Source organism: Pinus tabuliformis, chromosome 8, assembly GCF_031772625.1.
Source record: "Pinus tabuliformis cultivar Carrire ecotype Pingquan chromosome 8, CPIR1, whole genome shotgun sequence".
Classification (NCBI taxonomy): domain Eukaryota; kingdom Viridiplantae; phylum Streptophyta; class Pinopsida; order Pinales; family Pinaceae; genus Pinus; species Pinus tabuliformis.
The window spans coordinates 50,923,922-50,945,746 of NC_142294.1; the positions used below are offsets into that span (position 1 = coordinate 50,923,922).

Genomic DNA, 21,825 nt, shown 5'->3' on the forward strand with positions numbered 1-21,825 from the left:
TCACTGAACCTGCGTACAGATATATAAAAGATAATTCATCTTTTCAGACGTTTAGACATCAATTAACCCAGATTATCAGATTTATAGATCAAGCATGCGCCGCATATAACAGATCAAAATCATACAAAGATACTATAATTCAAGTCTTAAGATTTTGACCCATCAATAGAACTTATCCTTCTCCTTGCGCTCAGGTTCCTCCTCTATTCAGATCCAGATCTGCACCATAACCCAATCACCAGTAATCCAGTTCTAGCACTTTATCAGATATTCAATAATTTAGATGATCATATTGCCTAATGATCTCCTTCCTCTTTTATAGTGCTAGGCCTTTCTCAATACCAAGGTCCAAAACCATAACAAATCAATACCATGGACCCAATACTTGGGATCAACACACTTGACGAGATACCATGGTCCAAAAACATAGGTTCAAATACCATGGACCAAAAATAAGTTCTCCCACATGTACGCGCTTTCCCTTGCGTGAAAGTGTGTGTATACGCATACACGACTTGGGAACGGTGAACACGCGTGTATACGCAACTTCGTCAAGGTGAACCTGTGTATATGTGATTTCCTTCATTCTGAGGGCCTGAATTGTGAACTGTCATCAGAGTGAGTTGGCATCAAGGACAACACCTGTGCCATAGCACAAAACCTTTGCAATAATGCCAACATAATCAGGGCTGGCCAAGGTGGGAGCTTCAGAGATAGTTTTCTTGATCTGATCAAATGCATGTCTAGAAGAGACAGTCCATTTAACTTCATGATCTTTTTGGAGCATGCCAGTTATATCTTTTACAATCTCAACATAATTTGGGATGAATCTCCTTAAAAATTAATCTTTCCTAGAAAAGCTTGAATCTCCTTCTTGTTTCTAGGTAAGGTCAATGTTTCAGTGGCAGACACATGCTTGGGATCAATGACCACTCCTTTGTTTGAAATTATATGGCCCATCAATTTTCCTTCTTTGATAGCAAACAAAGACTTTTTAGGATTCAATGATATTCCGAATTTTCTACACCTGTCGAAAAAATTCATCAAGTGCTTTAGATGTTTCTGATTAGATTTAGAAAAAACAATTATGTCATCAAGATAAATGACCACAAATTTATTTACCCGACCCACAAAATCTACATCCATAGCTCTCTGAAATGTTGCTCCAGCATTGGTTAAGCCAAATGGCATTCTAGCATACATGAATGTACCCCAGGGTGTAGTAAAGGTTGTCTTCTCTCTGTCTGCTGAATCAACATTTACCTGATTATAGCCTGAAAAACCATCAAGCATAGAAATTCTTTGTGCTCCTGAAACCATTTGAAGTAACTGATCCATTTTGGGCAAAGGATAGTTATCTTTTAATGATTCTTTGTTCAAATTTCTAAAGTCCACACAAAGTCTAATTTCTCCATTCTTCTTTCTAACAAGAACTAAATTTGCAACCCAATTAGAATATTTAAGAGGGAGAATGATCTGGGCATCTAGCATTTTCTAAATTTCCTTTTCTATAGTTGGTAGAAGAGCTGGATTGATCCTCCTAAGTTTCTGTTGATAAGGAACTTCTTCTAGCTTTAATGGAATCTTATGTTGTATTAATGAAGTATCATAGGTTTTTAGATTAGCATAGGTCCATGCAAAAACATCCTTATAAGTTTGAAGTAACTTAAGATATTGAGCTTTGATCTCAGGATATAGAGATACATAGATTTTAATGTTTTTAATATCATCATTTGTTCCAATATTAGTTTCTTCTATGTCATCTTGTGAAGAAATAGATTGAGGGTTTCGGAGGACATCATTTTGATCAAACAATTTTTCTAAAGGAATGAGGCCTTTGGGAATAAAATTGTTAGACAATTGAATAATGTCATGATCAACAATTTTTGAATTGAAATTTGAAGTATCATTTTCATTTATTTATGTTCTATCTTCATCAATTTGTAGAACTAAAAAATCATCTATAACCTGCAGAAAAGATTTCAAATGTTCATCATCTTCAAATATCTGCCAGTGTTTTAGATTGTCTGGGATGGATGGTCTATACTTGACTTGTATTTGATATAGTAAATTGGTTTGATTAGGAATTTTAAATGAACTAGCAGAAACAACTAAGGCATCTGCATGAATATTCTGATCTCTTGGAATATAAGTCAAATTAAAAGCATCAAAGAAGTTTTCAACTGAATCCCAAACTTCATTTCGATAAGACCTAAGTCTAGGATGCTTAGTTTGGCAAATATTTCTCACTTGTTTGACAATAAGTTCTGAATCAGTAAAAACACTTAAGTTTTGAACTTTTAAGCTTTTGGCTAATTGCAATCCCAAAAGGAAAGCTTCATATTCAGCCACATTATTTGTAACTTCGAAGTCAAGTTTGCATGATTGGGTGATATTTTCTTTTTTTGGTGAAATTAAAACTACCCCAACTCCTGTCCCATCTTTTGTACAAGAACCATCAAAAAATAGTTTCCATACATTAGTTTGATTTGGTTTAGGACTTTCAATTACATCTTCTATTTTAACTTGAGTTTCATGTATTTGGTTTGAAGAGAGTTGAAAGCAACCAAAATCCTGATCAATTGCATAAATGGGATGGTTCCTTGGCTGGTCTGTTTTGCAAACAGTGTGCACAAATCTTACCTCTCTATATAACCTTAGTTGTTCTCCCCCATAAACTGGAATAGTGGCATAAGACATATCCATCTGAAGAGTTCCCCCTAATTTGGCACAACAAGACCTAGAAAGGAGCATTCCAAATTTGGGAGGGATATCTGTGACAACTATATCAAGCACTACACTTTTCACTGGAATTTGGGCAAGGGTAACTACTAAATCCTTAATCAATCCTAAGCAGGGAACCCTTTTAGAACCAAAGGTGTACAAGTCATGATAGGATCTAGTTATGTCAAGTTTCAAATGGTCCATGATAGTTTTTGGCATGAGGTTATGTGATGCTCCAGAATCAAGCATACAATTATATAACATGGAATCATTTGTCTTAAGAGTTACATAGAAAGGAGGCACTATTTCATCTATCATATCTGAGCTAGGACCAAAGACAACTGCTAGTTTTTCATCTTGCAGACTAATGATATCACTTTCAGCATCAACCGAGGTGTTTTGTATCCATTTGGAGACTTGATTTTTATACCCATGGTTTTTAGAAAGTTCTAAAAGTGGAATTGGGATTTTAACTCTTTCTAACTCTTTTTCAACATTAAATGTAGTCAAAGCATTTTTATCATTTTGAGCAGTATCAGTTGACTGATTTAATGGTCAAATAATAGTTGTTTGAGTTTCAGCAGCTTTGGTACGAGGTTCAATTATTGGAGTCTCCTTAGGAGGTCTTCCAGGGCCAGGTCTAGGCCTAAGATCATATCTCTTGTTCAACTCTGCAATTAAAAATTCAGAGAAGGCATGGTATTTAGAAACCTATGAGGATTCTTGATCTTCTTGAACCTGATTTTGTTGTGAGAGAGGAATCATAACTGTTTGATTAGAAGAAGTATCCATGTTATTGATATCTTCAGTAATAGTCATAGTATTTTCATCAGGTTGTTGGTCATCTATCAGTAAAGGAGTGGGAACTTGCTGATCATTACTAAGTCTCTGAAGAATTTGTAGATGTGGATTCCTTCTATATTGACCTTGATTTTGATTTTGGGGTCTAGTAACTGTTTGTTGAATTGTCCTAGGTTGAGTATCAATCTTGGAAATTCTAATAGATAGATTTCTAAGAAGAGAATTTATTTCATCTATTTTAGAATCTTCAGGTTTAGTCTTAGAAGAACTAGAGGAACTAGAGGCTTCTTGAATAGATTTGAGTTTTCTTTGGGCCTTTTCCTATTTAGCTTTCAAGGAAGTTGAAGCAACCCTATTTGCTTCCACCTCTATAGCATTTTTTTGCATATCTTCAAGATTTCTTGAAGTTCTCTCTCTTAGCATTATAGCAAAATCATCATCAAAGGATTTAGAAAACCTAGACTTAGCTGCTACTATAGGGGGTTTACAATTAGGGGGCATCTTATGATAAAGTTTATTGAACCTTTTGATAAAATCTGATACAGATTGACCAAAGTTTCTTTTAAGTTCTTCAAACTCAGTCAGAAAGTAAAGAGGATCTTTCTTTACACCCCATTTGTTTTTAAATATGTTTGTAAGCTCTTCCCAATTTCTAATGGAATTTACAGGTAACTGCCTAAACTAGATTCTTACATTTCCTTCAAGTGACTGTACAAACAATCTCCTGTAAACATTTTCTTTTTCAATATTCGTGTTCTCTGCAATGTCTAGAAAAACTTGAAGATGGTCCTCAGTTGTGGGACCAATTTCTCCATTATACCTGGGAAGGTATTTCAAGTATCCAGCTAAGAATGCAGCTGGGAATGCATCAAGGTTAGTAGGTAAGACTAAAGCTGCATATCTAGCTTGTAAAATAGGTTGGAATGCCATAGTAGAAGGTGGTGTATGAGGTGTTTGTGTGGATGAAGAAGAAGAAGATGAAGAAGAGGAAGATGAAAAAGAGGAAGAAGAAGGTGATTGAGGGGGTGTGTGACTATGTGGAGGTGAAGAAGGAGGAGATCTCCTGAATAACTTTAAAGGAGTCTTAAGAACTAACTTTGGGACCTGTGAAGGAATACCCTCTTTTGTTTCAAAGAGTGGATTTGTATATATAGAGATGGTCTCTTCAAGTTGTTCAGAAGTAGAAACTTCAAGTCGTTCAGAAGTGGAAGGAAATGAAGAAGTGGTAGGGCATATGAAATCTGTGGGTTTGTATTCAAGTAAATGAACACCCAAGTCAGACTCAGTTTTAGGTGATCCTGGTGGTAGAGGGGGTTCTGGATTCTTTTCAAAAGAATGAATGAGGAACGTTGAATCTGTTAGAGTCAGTCTTGTCAGTCCTCCTCAGAGATCAAAACTCTTTTTGCATTTCATTTTTAGGTGTCCCATTCTGCTCGATCACCTGCATTCCATTTAGGAACATGCCATATTCTGACGGAAGGACTTGGTCACTCATTTATCCCTTATGCCATATCCTGCTGGCTCAGCTCTGTTTATTAAAGTTCATTAAGACAGTCTTGAAATCATTTACAGTCTTGTTTTTATCGCTTGATAAGCAAAGAGTCAACTTGGTCATTAGGTCTAGGGCTTGCAAATTGTTGTTCTCAAAGTGCTTCAATAATACTTGCAGACCAGAGGGTGGCTCTTATAAATTTGTGATTCAAATATTTTCATCGTCATGTTGATAGATTACAACTGTTCTTCAAAACTCTATTTTGAAGAAAAGTCAACAGTTTGTCATTTGTCATAATTTTCAAAAAAATTTCAGTTGATCTCTTCAGGCACGACCATGGTCTCCTTTGCCAAATTCCATACCAGCTACCCCTACAAAAAAATTGCCAAAATTTCATCATTTTAGTCAAAAAATCAAAAGGAAGTGTGAAAAACAGAGTTGTATTAATTGTGAAAAAGTGCCAATTTCAAAACATTACAAAAATGGGTTTTGAAGAACCAAAAATCAAATCAATGTCTTTATAAGGGTTTTTCCATGAAGATCAATGTCATTTCGCATGCCAAGGTCAAAGAGAAGCATTTCAAAGTGAATTGGGTGAGTAAGTGCATGTTTTCGGTTGAAATTGCTTGCAACTAGCCGGCGCGGCGCACTGGGAGAAATTGTCCAGTGTTATTCTGAACGGGCGTGGCGCACTGGGAGCATGCGGCGCACTGGGTTCTTGGCGCGGCGCATACAGTCCACAGCCCGAATTTGCTTGAAATTTCTCCAAGTTGCTCATTCCTTGCATGGATTTGCCAGGTAGAGCCTTCTTCTTGATGTTGCATCAAATTTTGTGATAAGTGATGGTGGTTTATGGGTGATAACGGTTGAAACAAAAATCCAAACCCTACCTCTAAAGTGCCTTCAAAGGAAGATTGTTGTGGGTTCTTAAATCTTTGATTTGTCACCAAGGACTCTCCTCCTTCCCCATTTCTCCCTTGTTTCATCATTTCCTACCCTCCCCACTAAAGCTCATCAATCCTACATTCTCTTTCCTACATTCAAGTCCCAAAACCCCAAAACCCTAGCCCTTATAAAAATCTCCTAACCCTATACATAAAACCCCTTAAACCCTCCTCCTTTCCCTGATAAAATTTATCCTAATATTCCCTAATCCCTTACTGTTTTCCCCTTCCTAATAGTCCCTTGTTGCATTGTTCCCCTTGGTGGTAGAATTCAATTATATTGCATTACAACACAGAGTTTCATACATCATTAAAGGGCAGTCCAAGCACAGTTCATATACAACAGCATCTTTTCTTCAAGGTATTTTGTACAGCAGTCATGGCATCTGAGCATTCATCGGATTATGAAATGGAAACCCAAAGTGACTGTTCCTCGGAAGAACAGGCTCCCCGGAGGCCTCATAAAAGTGGCAAACATGTTAGACAAGAACCAACCACCCTTACAGAATTGTAGGCCTGCCCTCTTGCTATGTTGTGTTTCCAACATCAGTCATGCTTTGAGTTTTGTCAAAAGGTGGCTAGTGTTCGATTTCATCATGAGTTGGCTCGTCTTTTTGTGCTGCACTTACATGGAGATCACGCTATCTTAGCCGGTGTCACTTTCACACTTACACCAGAATCTGTCTCATTAGCAACCAGCATACCGAATGTTGGAGAACCATGGAACAAGAAGCAGAAAATTGATCGATAGCATTATGAGCCATAAAATAAAACTGGTTTCTTGAGGCAGCTCAAACGAGTGTTTCCATTCCGATATCTGAAAGATGAATATGCTCCACTAATGAAGTTAATCATGAAATATTTCAGCTGTGAGGGACGGTTCTCTCGTTTATATGCTTATCACATCAGGTTGCTCATGCATTTCACCAGGGTACGGATGATGAACATCCCATATTTCATTTGCCGGAACATAGAGAGGATGAACACCTTTATGCAGCACAAAACCCCTCAGCAGCAACTTAACAGTGTTTATCATTTTTCTCTTATTAAGATTTTGGTGGTTCATCAGCTTGGATTACAGGGCATTACTTGGGATGATTTCATCTCCCGTGACCTCTTCAGAGCTTCACAGGGATTATCAGAGGTCAAGCATGAGACAGGTGGTCCTTCTCATCAGTATGAGCGCCATGAGACCGCTAGTGTGCCGGTATTCATCACATATCAGAGGGGCGCTAGACATTTGTTCGCAGCAGCAAAGCGAGTGTTATCTCCACCCGGGGTGGAAGGGGCCTCGCTTCCGACATCAGCAACACAGGTACAGGACAAAGGCAAGGAGCCAATGCATGATGAGGGGCCTTCAGGTGAGCGAGAGACTGATTTCATCCTCGTTGAGGGTGATGATACTGACAGGGAACCACAAAGTGCAGAGCTGAGAGAGATCATTCAGGAGCAGCAGGCAGACATTGATGCCTTGTCTACCACCTTGGATAAAGCCCAATGGACTATACAGTACTTGGAACAGAGAAACAAGCAACTTGAGGACCAGCAGGCGGTTATGGAGTTGCAAAACATTCGGCAAAATCGTCAAGCTGCCCAAGGGAGGGGGATTGAATTCGCTTCATTGGAGCAACAGATTAACGATGATCGAGAGTCTAATCTCGAGAGAGTTAACATCCACTTAGATAGAATGCTGAATAAGGCCGACAAAGACAATGCATTGTTGAGACACATGGCTTTCCACTACATGGTGTGGAACAAGGTTTGCGAGGCACAAATAAGGAGTCTAAAGGCAAAACTAAAGAAGGAAAATAGGAAGCAAAAGAGGCAAAGGGAGCATGATCGTCTTCAGATGTTGGCCGAAGCCTCTTTAGCCCAGCATGACACTTGATGGAGAAACTCCAGCCCAAATTTCAAGAAATTTGGGGCATTTTTGGCATTTTGACAAATTTTGGTACAAAAACAGGGTTTTTCTCCCTGTGCGTCGCGCCACGTGGCACGCGCTTACGCTAGGGAGCTCTAAATTGCAAAAAATTTATATTTTTGGATTTGGCATGAAAAATCATGACTGCTAGTGCATGGCCAATAAGTTTGGGCAAGTTTTGAGTTCTCAGGAGGTCAAAAACACTCACAAAATGACCTTTCTGCCCCTATTTTGACACACAGGAAGCAGTCCTGGGAGATTGAGGTTTTGGAGGGACAAATGGGCACCAAATTCAGAAATTCCACTTGGGTTGGAAAGTAGACAGGTAGGGCTTTCCAACAAGCACACTTGGTCTCAATTTTCACTTCAAGAAGTGCCTCAAAACCCGCTCCAAAGTGGCGCGACGCATACATATTTTGGTGCGGCGCACAGAGACCCAAAGGCCAAATCACTTCCACTCCGCGAGATTTCGATTTGCAATTTTCTCCAAATGGGCCCGTTCATTAAAAATACATTTTTCCTGGCATCAAAGGCAAAGTTTAAAAAACATTTTCATTAAAGGTTGGCTTCTATCCAAGTGGCAAAAGGAAGGCGAGCAGTCACCCAAAAAATCTACGCTACAGTTTTGTTTTTTTTTGTAACGCTGCACCTGTCACTAATGGTTGGCTTTTCATTTCCAGTTTGTAATGATTTAAAAAAACTCCCCAACTTTGGGTCGATCCATTTTCTAATAGTAAAGCTTATTTATTGTATGGAAAACCATTTGTAAAGGGTTGGTTGGAATTTCTGGGAAACGGTGGGATAGAAACTCAGTTACTCACTATACATTTTGACAGAGAATTAATGAGAGGTTGCAGCTCTGGTTCATGAGATTCCTGTAGCGTGAGTTTGGAAAATGTATTTTCTTTCTATTTCATATGTATTTCGTTATGTTTCACAGTTCATTAAAAAATCATTTCCAGTGAAAGCTTTTAAGTAAGAAAAGGTAGAATTCAGTTTACTGCTTTGCTTTGAGAAAGTTTTCACGTTCTATGTTTTCTTCTGTTGAAAAGGATTCATGTATTTATGCCCTTTTCACCCTCTTAAACAATCTTTCCACTTCATATTATTTCAAATCTAATTGCTAGACTTGCTGCCTGTCTTGCCTCACGAAGTAATCTGTGTCTTTGAGTTAAATTCTCTGCTCATTGCTGTTCCTTGGTCCCATACAGCCCAGAAAACTCAGTCATTCATCAAAATTCCTTTTTCATATTTATTTACCTAGCCTAAAATCAGTATCCATTTTAAAGTCATTCTCAGACCCTATTCGTTTATTTTTAACTGAGCGTGACCCGGAGAGAGCCCTCTCCTGTCCTCGTAGGGCTAGCTACGAGGTTGAGCGTGGTTTGTGGTTACCCTGAATTTTGCCTTCCTTCAGCCTAAGGCAGATTTAGGCCCTAACAGAATCTAAATCAACTCACCTATCTAATAGTTCAGAAACCCTAGGAGGTATTTGTGGCAAATCAGATTAGATGGAATATTACTAAAAGAATGAAATGATACTAACTCTTCAGACTGCAAGGCTGAAGAGGAAGAAGAAGATGGTTGATGTCTCCTTTTAGAACTGACCTTTCTTAGAAGTTTTTCAGGATCTGACAGAGGATTAACTAAGTCAAATTCTGAATGAGATCTGGTGTGCTTAAAAGGTGCCAGTTTGGGCTAGTGGAGTCGCTAGGTGAAAGATTTTAACCTTTCTAGACTTTTAATTACCTTATAGGAATAGAATGAATATTGTTACCCCAGGAAAACTTAAGGGAATTCGAATCCCCGGCAATGGCGCTAGACTGATGTTGTACCTCTGAGTTGATAATGGTCAGCTATCAAGCCAGAGCATCTAAGATAATTGTTTTGGGGGTTTTGTTTTTAATTTGGAGGACCAATGAATGAAACAGATGTAACACTATAATGCCTAACCTTTTGAATAATATTAATACCAAAACAGAGGGCTGCTATAAAATTTCACACAGTGATAAAGCTTGAATAGTGGTGAGAAGAAACAAAAAATAATATGATTATCACAATTTTCAGATAGAAAATTAAATAATCATAAGTATGAAAACCTCTGACCGATGTTCAGAAAGTTCAAGAGAATATGCTTATGCTTACAACAAGATGCTGATGATTTATTGATTCAGAGGGAATTAATTAAATAGACAGTCCATTAATCCATTCTCTTTATAGATTATCACTTCAGAAGCTTATAGGAATAGATTGAAACACAATTATTCCTACCTAGTTATCTCTGTAAGACATAAGAATATGAAGAAAAACATAATGAGTGTTACTGGAAAAACTTACAGGAAACAAAAATTGTGTAAAACTGAATTCAAAATCCTTTGCTTTGTATTAAGGGTCCAGAAAAGCTAAGTACATCAAATGTTTACAAATGCTTCATCAAGGTGCAACCTTTCTTCAAGAGTGCAACTTTCTTTCAATGGTCAACCTGGTTCAATGGTGAACCCATAATAACTTGTAAGGAGAGTTATTTATACAACAGTAAAACTAAGAAAATATCATAAAATGTTTTTACAAAAATAGATTTATTTAAGGAAAAGGAAATATCTTCATGCAAGAAGATAGAGACAACTATTGAACTGCTGCTTGTTGTCCTTGTTATTTAGGTTCTGCTGGCTTTGGTCTTTGATCTTTTGCCCTTTAAGCTGCTTGGTTGTTTGGTCTTCACATTGGATGTCATTTTTACTTATGACCTTTCATCTGATACACTTCCATCTGATACTTTTTGACCTTGTTGACTTGTCAATATCCTTTACTTGTGCTTTTTACTTTTACTGTACATTTCAAGTTTTTATTATGTATTTCAGCAGTAAATCATTTAGTTTTTACATGTCTCAGTATCAGGTAGATTGGATATTGATCATTTTTCTGTATATTTCATGTGTTTGTCTTTTAATTGTATGTTTTATCTACCTCCTCTGTTTTAACATTTACTGTCTCTGTGTAAAGGATTTCTTCTTTGTTTTGTCATTTACTACCTTTGTACATTGTTTCCTTCTGCTCTGTAATAAATGTCTTTTTCTTCTGAATAAAGGATTTTAAATGGATTTCCTTGTGAATCTGGAACAAACAGGGTTTATATGATCGCCTGTAAAACACAACAATTCTTAAGAAAAACACAGGCAGACAGGGAGGGCCATAATCACTTCAGGGAACAGGATAGTGTATGGACGGAGTCCTGGCAGTGTTTGGACGGTAATCGAAGGTCAAAATAGGTTGCAGAGGCTCAGGGTGGCACAGGAAGGGTTATACAAGTTTTACTGTGTAAACGGGCGAAAAGAGCGAAAGTGAGGGTTTTGGCGTTTTAAATGGGAAAATTTTAAAATTTGACGTGGAGGTGTTAAGTGAACAGTGAATGGTTTTATCGTACGTGGGGAGCAGTTTCAAAGGCTCATCGCACCGCTTTTGGCCGTGGGGTGGTTTTTCTCCAAGGGCACGTAAGTTAACGTGGAGCTGCCACGTAACCGCAAGGGGCCCGAGCAAAACCACGAATCTCGCGTGCTCTCGGGCAGGTAAAGCTAGGAGATCGGGAGTGCGTGATATTGTTGTGGGTCATTGGATCTGGGAGCGGATGATCTGATGGCTATCGCGCGGTCGAGATGCACGGAGGGAACAGGCGCTGAGATTAGCGGGGCCCGGGGAATAATTACAAAGGATTTGTAATTATTTTAATGAATAAGCGGGGTTTAAACATAAGCGGGTTAAAACATAATGCATGGGTTTATGGAGTGGGACCAAGGTTAATGGCAGTGAGGTTTATTTAACCACACCAAGGGTGGTGGGTTAAAAAAGTTCTTATATCGGGAAAAATATGATTTGCAGAGGTTTTGTTAAGTAATGCGGAGTTAACATAAAACTTAGGATAAAGGGGTTTTATGCGTAAAAAGGGTTTTGGTCAGGAAAAACGTAAATGGCAGAGTTAAATTTAAATAAAGCGGAGGGGGGAATAAAACTTAGGATAAGGGGTTTTATGGTTTTTTTTATGGGTTTTTATGGGTTTTCTAGGAAAAATAGGAAAATTACAAGGGAAAAGTGATTTTTCAAAGGGGAATGGGTTTCACACTAGGGAAAAGGGGTTTTTTAAATAGGAGAATGAGTTTGGAGGGTAATTTGCTAGGAAAATGTGTGAAACCAAGGGGCAAAGGTGAAAATGAAGGGAAAATGGTATTTTCTTAGGAAATTATGGGATAATGAGGAAATTAATAAGTATGTAGTGGGGGGTGAAATGAAATGAGGGGAAGTTAACCAAATCAACTTGTGAACATCTTTTCACCTTCATAACTGCTCCTGCACACTGCAACACATGATCAAACATGATAAATGTGCTTATGCCTCAATTAACTTTGTACTTCTGCAACCTTTCTTCTACTTACCCTTTACTCACCCTAACCTTTTTTCTTCACTTAATTAGGTGCATTTAAGCTAACAGACCCTTTATTTCATTTTTCTTTTGAAAAGAAAACTATCTAATTCTAACCTTATAACATCCAAGGGCTTAGATTAAACTGATGAGCTCCTTATTATTCTCTACCTAACTACTGATCTGCCAAGATTAAACAGTTTGGCTAGATCTTTATTCTCTAACTATAAACATGAAATTTAAAGCATGAACTAGTCAAGATTAAACTATTTGGTTGTCATGGTTGTGGCATTTATGACAAGCTGCACACAACCATTATTTTGCATAATAAAGTAAAAGTAGTGGCACTTGGACTTGCACACTTTCAGAGTTTATTGCTTTTTGCTTTTCTCTCTAACCTAACATTTTATTTTTGCCTTCATTTTTTAGGGCATCTATTCTAACATTTTCTTTGATATGGACATATTATCAAAATATTTCCTAACATTTTTTATTCAATATTCTTTTTGTCCATATCCTAGCTTAACATTTTTTGAAAAATATTTTCATTTTTTGACTAATTGATTCTAACTTACCAAAACCAAAAAATGCTACAACAGAAACCAAGCCCCTAAATACTATAAGGTTCATGTAAATGAAACCAAATTTCAATGTCGAAGATGTAAATGAATTTTGAGATTGTGATACATTCCTATGTTACATGGTAAATGAAACGAATTGGATACAATACCATTCAATGCATAACAAATAATGTTCAATTATGTAAATTAAGTTGAAAATGGGAAACTGTAATCTTAAATTTAAGACCAAAATAAGGAAACTTCTACGAAACCTGACCTTATTCAATAAGGATTTATCTTATTTTTCAATCTTTAACTTAAATTTACATGTATGATTTTTTGTCAATGTATTATAAAATTTCATAAAATAATGAGAAAGTGTAGTCAAATCTATGATGGTAGAAAATCAAATCATAGAGAAAAATTATTACAACCATTTATTATCTATTATTAATGACATATAGATTTGGGGTGAGTGGGCTAGGTATAAGGGCCTTAAAATGCATAAATCACGATACTTCATACACCATGTCCTAAATCTAGAAGTAATCCACCACACGAAGGGGTAAATGTGTGGAATAAACAATCCCATAAATTTATAAATAATAATAATAAAGAGAATTCAAATTAATATATTCCCAATTGTTGATCATTTTTATATTGTGGGTTGAATTGTTCCTATAAAGCCCGAATTTTCTATTCTCATGCTATATGATAGACTTATATTGAATGCCTCAGGCATGTACTTATGTAATTTTTATAAATCCTAATAAACAAACTCAAATTAGAGGTCAACTACACGATATTGATTCAATTGAATTGCAATCAAAACTACACTTTGGACAGTTAAGAGGCTCCAACTTGATCCACCCAAATGTTTCCTATATACAATTGGCATTCCAAGCCTATAAAGATGACTAACCACTTCAAACTCTCCCTAAATTTCTCCCCATCTTATTAATCAACACAAAGTCCTTGCTTGGCTCTTCATTTAACTTTAATTATTCCTTGATATTTTTCATTGGGCAAATAGTTACTTATTTTTGAACACCCATGCCTAGAAAATGAAATATTTTCAATATTCTTAGAACTCAATGCCCTCCTATAGTAGTCATAGATATGTGATTATGACTTATGTAGAGAGATATAAGAGGAAGTGATTAAATTATGTTCTTCCATTTTTTTATTAAATTTTATAATAATACTTTATATTCCTCTCATTTTTCATTAACTTTTATAATATGCAAATTGCATAATTTATTTTTTTAATGAGTATAATTTAAATTTTATCCAAAAATAATCCTAGTTTTATCAAAGGATAAGAATATATGCGATGATCTAGATAATTTTAATAATTATCTATATCATAATATATTTTTACTCTTTAATAAAACTCAGATCATTCATAGCTTTTAAAAGTAACCTATTATCATCTATGAGATCTATTTATTATCATCTATGAGATCTTGGATGGATAGATAGTGATCCGGTGCCCTGTAACCCAGGAAGGTACTCAATATAAAATTACAATTTAGGTGATATATTGGATGATGAAGATGTATTCTTGTTATTCCAATTGCTTAAATTTTTAAAATCTTGAATTCCCTAAAAGCCAAACTGTTAAAGTATAAAACAACAAACCTGCGGTGTAAATGATGTAAAGCAATATTGTCAATCTAGTTTTTAATGTGGGCATTCAGGAGCTGCTGCAGAGCAGTGGAGAGGAGAAAATTATAGAGAGTTAATTCCGGATTCCATTTCATAGGCTTGAGGCATCAAAGAATCACCAGAGACACGAAGGTGTGTTCCAATGCTGCCGCGGAGGGAGGTCCTTCCTCTATCCTGTGCACAAAAGATGGGACATTACATTGCTCGATCTCGTAGCCAGCAATTGCAGAAAAGAGTGCCAGGAGCACAAAATATATCTCAATTCGGGTGAATTCTCAAAAGAAAAACATGACAAATAGCCTTACAGATGGCATGCGCCTATATTGGATGCGAATAGACGAAAATTAAAAGTAGTTTACCATATGGTTTTTCCATACTGGTTGCCACCTTTCATTAGACGACGAAAACCGCCCAAGGAACCCTCCGTTTAAACATGATTCTCTGAGTGTAGTAGCAGTATTCTCATGTAAGGAAATAATTGCCTAAAGGAAACATCTATTAAAATTCGCAGTAATGTGAGGGGAATGATCTGTGTAATGTAGGGACAGAGTATGGTAACACTTCTCACTGGTTTAAAGGCATATTAGAACAATGATTAGTTCTCCAGATTTCTGATTTCCATAAACAGTTTATGTCCAAATTTCTACTTTCCATGAACATGCCCTTCATGTTATTTATTAAACTTGAATTCAAAGAAGATATATATTTAAACTTCTTGAAATTTGTCATTTCTTCACATTTTATTTGTTTGCAGGCTTGTGTATGTATAAGAAGATTAGCCAAGCTTCTTGAAATTTGTCACTCCCTGAAGATTTCATTGTTTGGAGGCAGGGGCAATTGCAGGGTAGTCCTTGCTATGGCTTCTGATGTGGGCGACGGGCACGGGTTGATAATCCAGCTGCTCGCGGTGAGAGTGGGCATGGCCACGGGATGCCATCTTGCGGAGCTGTAAGCAGGGAGGAGTACCCGCTGTGGTCGAGGCTCATACTATGGGTCATGGCAGAAATTGCTGTCATTGGGACCAATAATTAAAGAGTTTATCTAAAGGAGTGGTTGAAACAGAATGGCACTACGTCATAGATTGTTTGGTTCATGAGGATATTCTTAATCCGTTTAAAATGATTGTTTGAACAAGTTATTCATGAGGCTCATACTATGGGTCATGGCAGAAATTGCTGTCATTGGGACCAATAATTAAAGAGTTTATCTAAAGGAGTGGTTGAAACAGAATGGCACTACGTCATAGATTGTTTGGTTCATGAGGATATTCTTAATCCGTTTAAAATGATTGTTTGAACAAGTTATTCAAGGCTTATTGCAAACTTTTTGGTCAAAATTCATAACAGGAAAGTAGACTTATAGAAAACCTTCCTTGCGCTTAAGATTCTCATTAATGGAGCCCTTCCCCTCTGCGCGCAGTGATCAACACTCGTCTCGGATGATGCAGGCGCACGCTTAAGATTCTCATTAATGGAGCCCTTCCCCTCTGCGCGGAGTGTTCCGTCTCGGATGATGTCTCGGATGATGCAGGCGCTTCAGCAATTACGCTTTAGATTCTCATTAATGGAGCCCTTCCCCTCTGCGCGGAGTGTTCCGTCTCGGATGATGTCTCGGATGATGCAGGAGCTTCCGCACTTACGCTTAAGATTCTCATTAATGGAGCCCTTCCCCTCTGCGCGGAGTGATCAACACTCGTCTCGGATGATGCAGGGGTTTAAAAAAAATATAATGCGTGGCATTTTGTATGATGCAGGGGTTTAAAAAAAATATAATGCGTGGCATTTTGTAATAGGATTAAAAATAAAGGAAAGAGCTAACCAGTCATATATTGGGTATTTAATGCTCTCAGAGTAGCACGCCACTTAACGCGATAACACGGCAGGCAAATTTGGCATTAAATAATATTTGCCCGCTCCCGTGTTATCGGGCTAAGTGGCGTGCTGCTCTGAAGGCATTAAATACCCAATATATCGCTGGTTATCTCCAGCCAAAAATAAACACTTGTCAGATCGTAAGTGGCTTTTGACCGACGACGAAGGTCGGTGGTGAGTCGTCCCCTAAAATAACGCCTTCGGCGTAATAAGAAGTCAAAGGTGAGCAGCTAAACAATTCCTTGGAATTCCCAAATCAGTTGAAAGGAGACGCTCTGTCAGACTTCGATATTATGGCAAACAGCAGCAGAATTCTGATAATTGGAGGAACAGGCTACATTGGTAGTTACATATCCAGAGCCAGCCTTGCTCTCGGCCATCCCACATTCCTTCTTGTTAGAGAGTCTACTATTTCCAATCCTGAAAAGGCTCGGCTTCTGGAATCGTTAAGGAATCGGGAGCTAATATACTCCGTGTAAGTTCTCTGCCCGACTTTCAGATCAAAACTCATCAGCATGCGAAAAATCTGTAGTGTTTATTTCTTTATGGGAAGACTGCTTTTCTCAGTTGCTGTAAGGGGCTATACTGAAAATCAATCTGCATAGGTTTGTTCTGCACTTTTCGTTTCTTGCGGGTATGCCCATTTGCTGATTCCTTGCAATTGGTAGGGAAGCTTGAACCCTGATTGGCAGATCCTATAATTGATTTCTTTCTTCTCGCATGATGCTATGGCTTGTGGTAAGTAATCAGTATGAACTATTTGTCTACGCGCATTTTTCTGTGCATGGTTCCCCATTATGTGAACTGGGTCAGGAGTATTAATCGGTATATACTATATTTGTACTGGTTTATAGGAGTAAATATGCTTCTTTCGGCATTCCATATTGAAATGGGTTTTCAGAACCGATAACCATGATCACTGTAAATTGATTCTTTATTCTTTAGGGTATGAAAATGGATCATTTCTCAAACAAGGTGACAAACTCCCCCACACACTAGATCCAACCCATCCTCGCCAGAACCAGCTTACCAACTTCATTAGTTGGTACAGATTGATACTCTGGCTGAAGTTTCTGATACTTCGTGATTCGTAAACTGCTGCAGGTATTCTACTGGACAGTTTATCACAACAAATCTGATAAAGATTTGCTTAAATTTAAAAATATTTATTATGAGGGTTAATTTTCCTTGGACCTTCTAGATTGATTAAATTATTGTTTCTTTCTTATGCATGCAATATATAAAATGTGGAAATAAAGAGCAAATGGAACAATCACTCACAAAACCACAATAACACAAGATATGTTCTGGGAAACTCTTTCCCGAGAAAATCCAAGTGGAAGGTGAGGCTGCTCTACTCTTTCTTTCTCTAAATGGAAAATGGTGCAAAAGTACAAAAGAGTGAGACCTATTGCTTGTAGGTTGCTACAGAATATAAACCCTGTTGTTCTCTCTCTATCCACTCTTAGTTACTCTGCTCTACTATGGAACAAAATGCACTAAAATAGAATCAAATCCTTAACATGTTTTGACCCTTAACCAGGGGCTAAGTTTGACCCAATCAACCCACAGCATGAGTTACAACTTGACTCTTCTCGAGTCTCCTTCATCATGGTCATATGGCTAGCCCCTTTTCCATGAGTAATGAGGTTGATGTAGCATCATCTTGAATCATAGTGGACAAATTAGGAAGGTCGATTTGTAGGTGGCACAACTTTGCATATGGACTTTGATTGAGGTCATTCTTAAGAAATGGAAAGGTATATGAGTGTAGAACAGGTTTCATGCAATGAGAGTTTTTGGAACCCTAAAATCTTCATTAAATGCCTCAAACTGCCTCTGGAAGGTTTTAAACCTCAATTTGACAAACTGGGACCTATCGGTAAAAAAGGTCCTGTGAACCGATTCATCCAATTTTTCTGCACTAAATACATCAAGATCAATGACAAATAATATAATGATCCAATGTAGATCATTCTGAATAGTGGTTACCAGAAAGGACTACACACCGTTAGTTACATAGGATCCCCTTTGTGGTGTAGCCTGTACCCTTTTACTGGTTATGACAGTTCTGTCATGCTTCTTGTTGGTATCCATATTTTACCCTATTTTATGATGGATTGTGCAAATCAACAGCTAAATGTGCTCTAATTTTTTTTCTATAGAGGGGACTAGGGTCTACAATTATTTTTTCCATATTGGGATTCGATAATGTAGGAATTCTGTTATAAATTTTTGTGACTAATCATTTGAAAAGAAATGTGTTAGGCCATTCCACGTTCAAGGCAATATGTTGTTTTAGACAGGGCATTGTAGAAGTAGGTGTTATTCATCTTTGACCTCATCTTTTAGGATATGCTCAATTGCTTGACCTGATATACGATCACCTATGTGCAGGGATCTCTAGAGGACCATGCAAGTCTTGTGGAAGCAATCAAGAAAGTCGATGTAGTTATTTCGGCAGCAAAGGTGTTGCACAAAATATTGTCACCATGACATTCTGCGATCAGTGTGAGTCTATCACCACTCATACTTTCCTCCTTTGCAAGTCTTAAACCTCAGCTCTTCATGTCAAGCCTTGAAAATGAGAGAAAGCCCTTAAAAATCTTTAAAACTCTGGTTCCGCACTTTCTCTTAGCATTACTTGCAGTCCCGCACCTACTGGTCATGTCCCCTGCGGACCTACCCACTCTGTTTCTGTGTAATGGGTGCGGACCCCTGTAAAAGTCAAAAAGGCGCAAGTACATTCTTAAAAACTCACTTTGGGTTATTTCTGGAAGCTTCTAGAGGGAATCTTGAGGTGGCAAGTTCGCTCCTTTAAGGTGCATGCATCCCATACCTAAAGGAGCTAACCCCTTGATGTGAGGAGCTTATCCCTTTGAAGGAGGACTCTATCCCTTCATAGGTGGACCTGTAACTTCCTTCCTCTGCACTATAAAATGAGGCATTGGGCTGGTTACTAAGGAGGTTGAAAGCTGAATATTTTTGAGGGTAAATGCTGTTGGAATTTAGTCTTCCTAATTGAGCTTGAGAGGAGAGATTACATACCTTTTTTGATCTCATTGGGAAGAGTGTGAGGCTTGTCAAAGTAGAGGAGATTCTTGCTTGGACCCTGGGAGGAGCTTGTACAACATCAAGGCACCAAAGGTTGTAAAGTTCTTCTTATTTTCAAAGTTAATACAATCAAGTTTATTTTTCTCAATAAGCTGTGTTTTATGGTTTATTTCATGGATTCCTTGATCACCATGATGAATATGATTTATTATATTGGCTATGCAGGTGTTATTTGATGTGTGCTTGTTTGTGTTTGTAGGTTCTTAAAAGGAAACTCATTCGAATGGTCGAAGCGTGACTGCCACAAACTAGCGTTGGACTTAAGGTAGGGTTTAAAACACCTCTTGGTTTTTATTTATAAATCGCAATATTTAGAGAAAGGTAGATTTGCTTGTTCTACTTGTCGCTAGATATCTATTGATACTAGGGAGATCGGTCTTGTTCGCAAGAACGATTTATCCAGCCGACAAAAGGGACCGCAGATGATGGATCAGCTGAACATTATCAAGGCCATTACAGAGGTTGGAACCATCAAGGTATATAGTGCTATTGATGAGGTTTGGCTGTATGGGTTGTAAGTAGATCTGATCCATCATTTCAGAATGTTTTTTCACAACTATTGGTGATGATATTTACAGAGGTTTTTGCCGTCTAAGTTTGGAAGCGACGTTGATAAAGCCCATGCAGTAGAGCCTATAAAGACCATGTATGAAAACAAAGCAAAAATTCGTAGGGCAATTGAGGCAAAAGGCATCCCTTACAAATATGTCTCAAACAATTGCTTTGCTAGGTACTTTTTTCCAGGTTTTGGGCATCTAGACATTACTGCCCCTCCAAGAAATAAAGTTGTAATATTTGGAGATGGAAATGCCAAAGGTATTTACAACTTGCTGCCTACTTATAATTTTCCTTTTATGATTAGCATGGTCTACAATGCATTCTCTGTTCAAAAATTGCTATGTCTTGAATTCTATCGTGTAGTCTTTGAGTGGTTGTTAATCTACCCCACAATGAATACACGCTGTTTTTGTGAAGGAGGAAGATATTGGAACATTCACAATCAAGGCGGTGGATGACCCCAGAACTTTGAACAAGACCCTATATTTTAGGCTTCCTGCCAACATTTATTCTATCAACGAACTTGTAGCTCTATGGGAGAAAAAGATTAGCAAGAATGTGGAGAAGTTCTATCTACCAGAGGAAGAGATCTTGAAAAAAATTACAGGTTAGGATTTGGAATATTTTTCATTTTCTCCTGACATCTGTGCAAATTTCATTTTCCTCCTCCCATGCCATTTAAGTACAAATATCTTTTAAAATAATTTTACACATATATGTTCTTGCTTTTTGTCTATTGGGTGCAGTTGCTTTTGGTAACTGAAATGTGGGATGGGTATTTCTATGCTTGTTTAATCTCTTTAGACTATAGAATGAGAAAATAACTTGTCTCATAAAATGTTGTGGTGGGTGATGCAGAAACACCATTCCCAGATAACGTTGGCATGGCACTTGAGCACTGTATTTTTGTAAAAGGGGATCAAACAAATTTTGAAATTGGACCTGATGGTATAGAGGCCAGTCAGCTCTACCCAGATTTGAAATACACTACTGTTGAAGAATTCCTCAATCAGTATGTATAAAGTAGATCGTAGGAGGTGCTTGGAAGAACATCAAAGGGATTGGATGCCTTTATCCATTTTGGATGAAACTTTTGGGAGTTACCAAAATAATAATTCTCAGGTCACTGATTCCTTCTGTTTTGTAGTTTCGTGTTTTGTGGATAGCCACTATTCAATCCGTTGGTAATTTGACAACAAATTAATGTAAATGTAAATTTGGATAAATTGTTTTAGTTATTGACAAGACAGTTTTATACCGAATCCGCAGTTATGTAACTAAGGAGGCTCATATAAAACTGATGAATGCCCAAACTATTGTAACGGAGAATCATTTCATTGATTGAATAGAAATTCCAATCCCTTGCCCCGTGGATGTTTCCTTGACACTCTGTCAGGGTTTTACCACATAAATCCTGAGTTATTACTTGTATGGTTGTTGTCAGTTTCATTTCTTTCTTGTTTTGTAACCTCCATTAACTACAAATGGTATCAGAGCAATTGAGTTGAGTTTTGGAGGCGAATGCGTGTGAAAGGAAAAAAAAAGGCTGCGTAAAATCCTGCAATTAAATTTTTTGAAGGCTGTCAAGGAGGGCACCACTGTTGCGCCTGTTGCTGGCTTGCAAACCGTGAGGAGCTAGAGCCCGTGGAGTGTTCTATGCTGCTAGACCAAACCCTCTGCCCTCTACGTGTTGTTCTCTACGTGGACTGAGGAGCAGCTCGTGGAGTGTTCTACGCTGCCAAACCAAACCATTTGCCC

At 37.6% G+C, this 21,825-nt stretch overlaps 1 pseudogene across 1 annotated transcript; it reads left to right on the top strand.

The window, feature by feature from the left end:
- The first annotated feature begins 16,602 nt into the window (after positions 1-16,602).
- LOC149234093 (phenylcoumaran benzylic ether reductase IRL1-like) lies at positions 16,603-21,206 on the top strand (annotated as a pseudogene). Its single transcript, XR_016268206.1, has 6 exons — positions 16,603-16,870; positions 18,793-18,864; positions 19,923-19,985; positions 20,088-20,324; positions 20,470-20,674; positions 20,926-21,206. The product of XR_016268206.1 is annotated as a phenylcoumaran benzylic ether reductase IRL1-like (transcript).
- Positions 21,207-21,825: the final 619 nt, after the last annotated feature.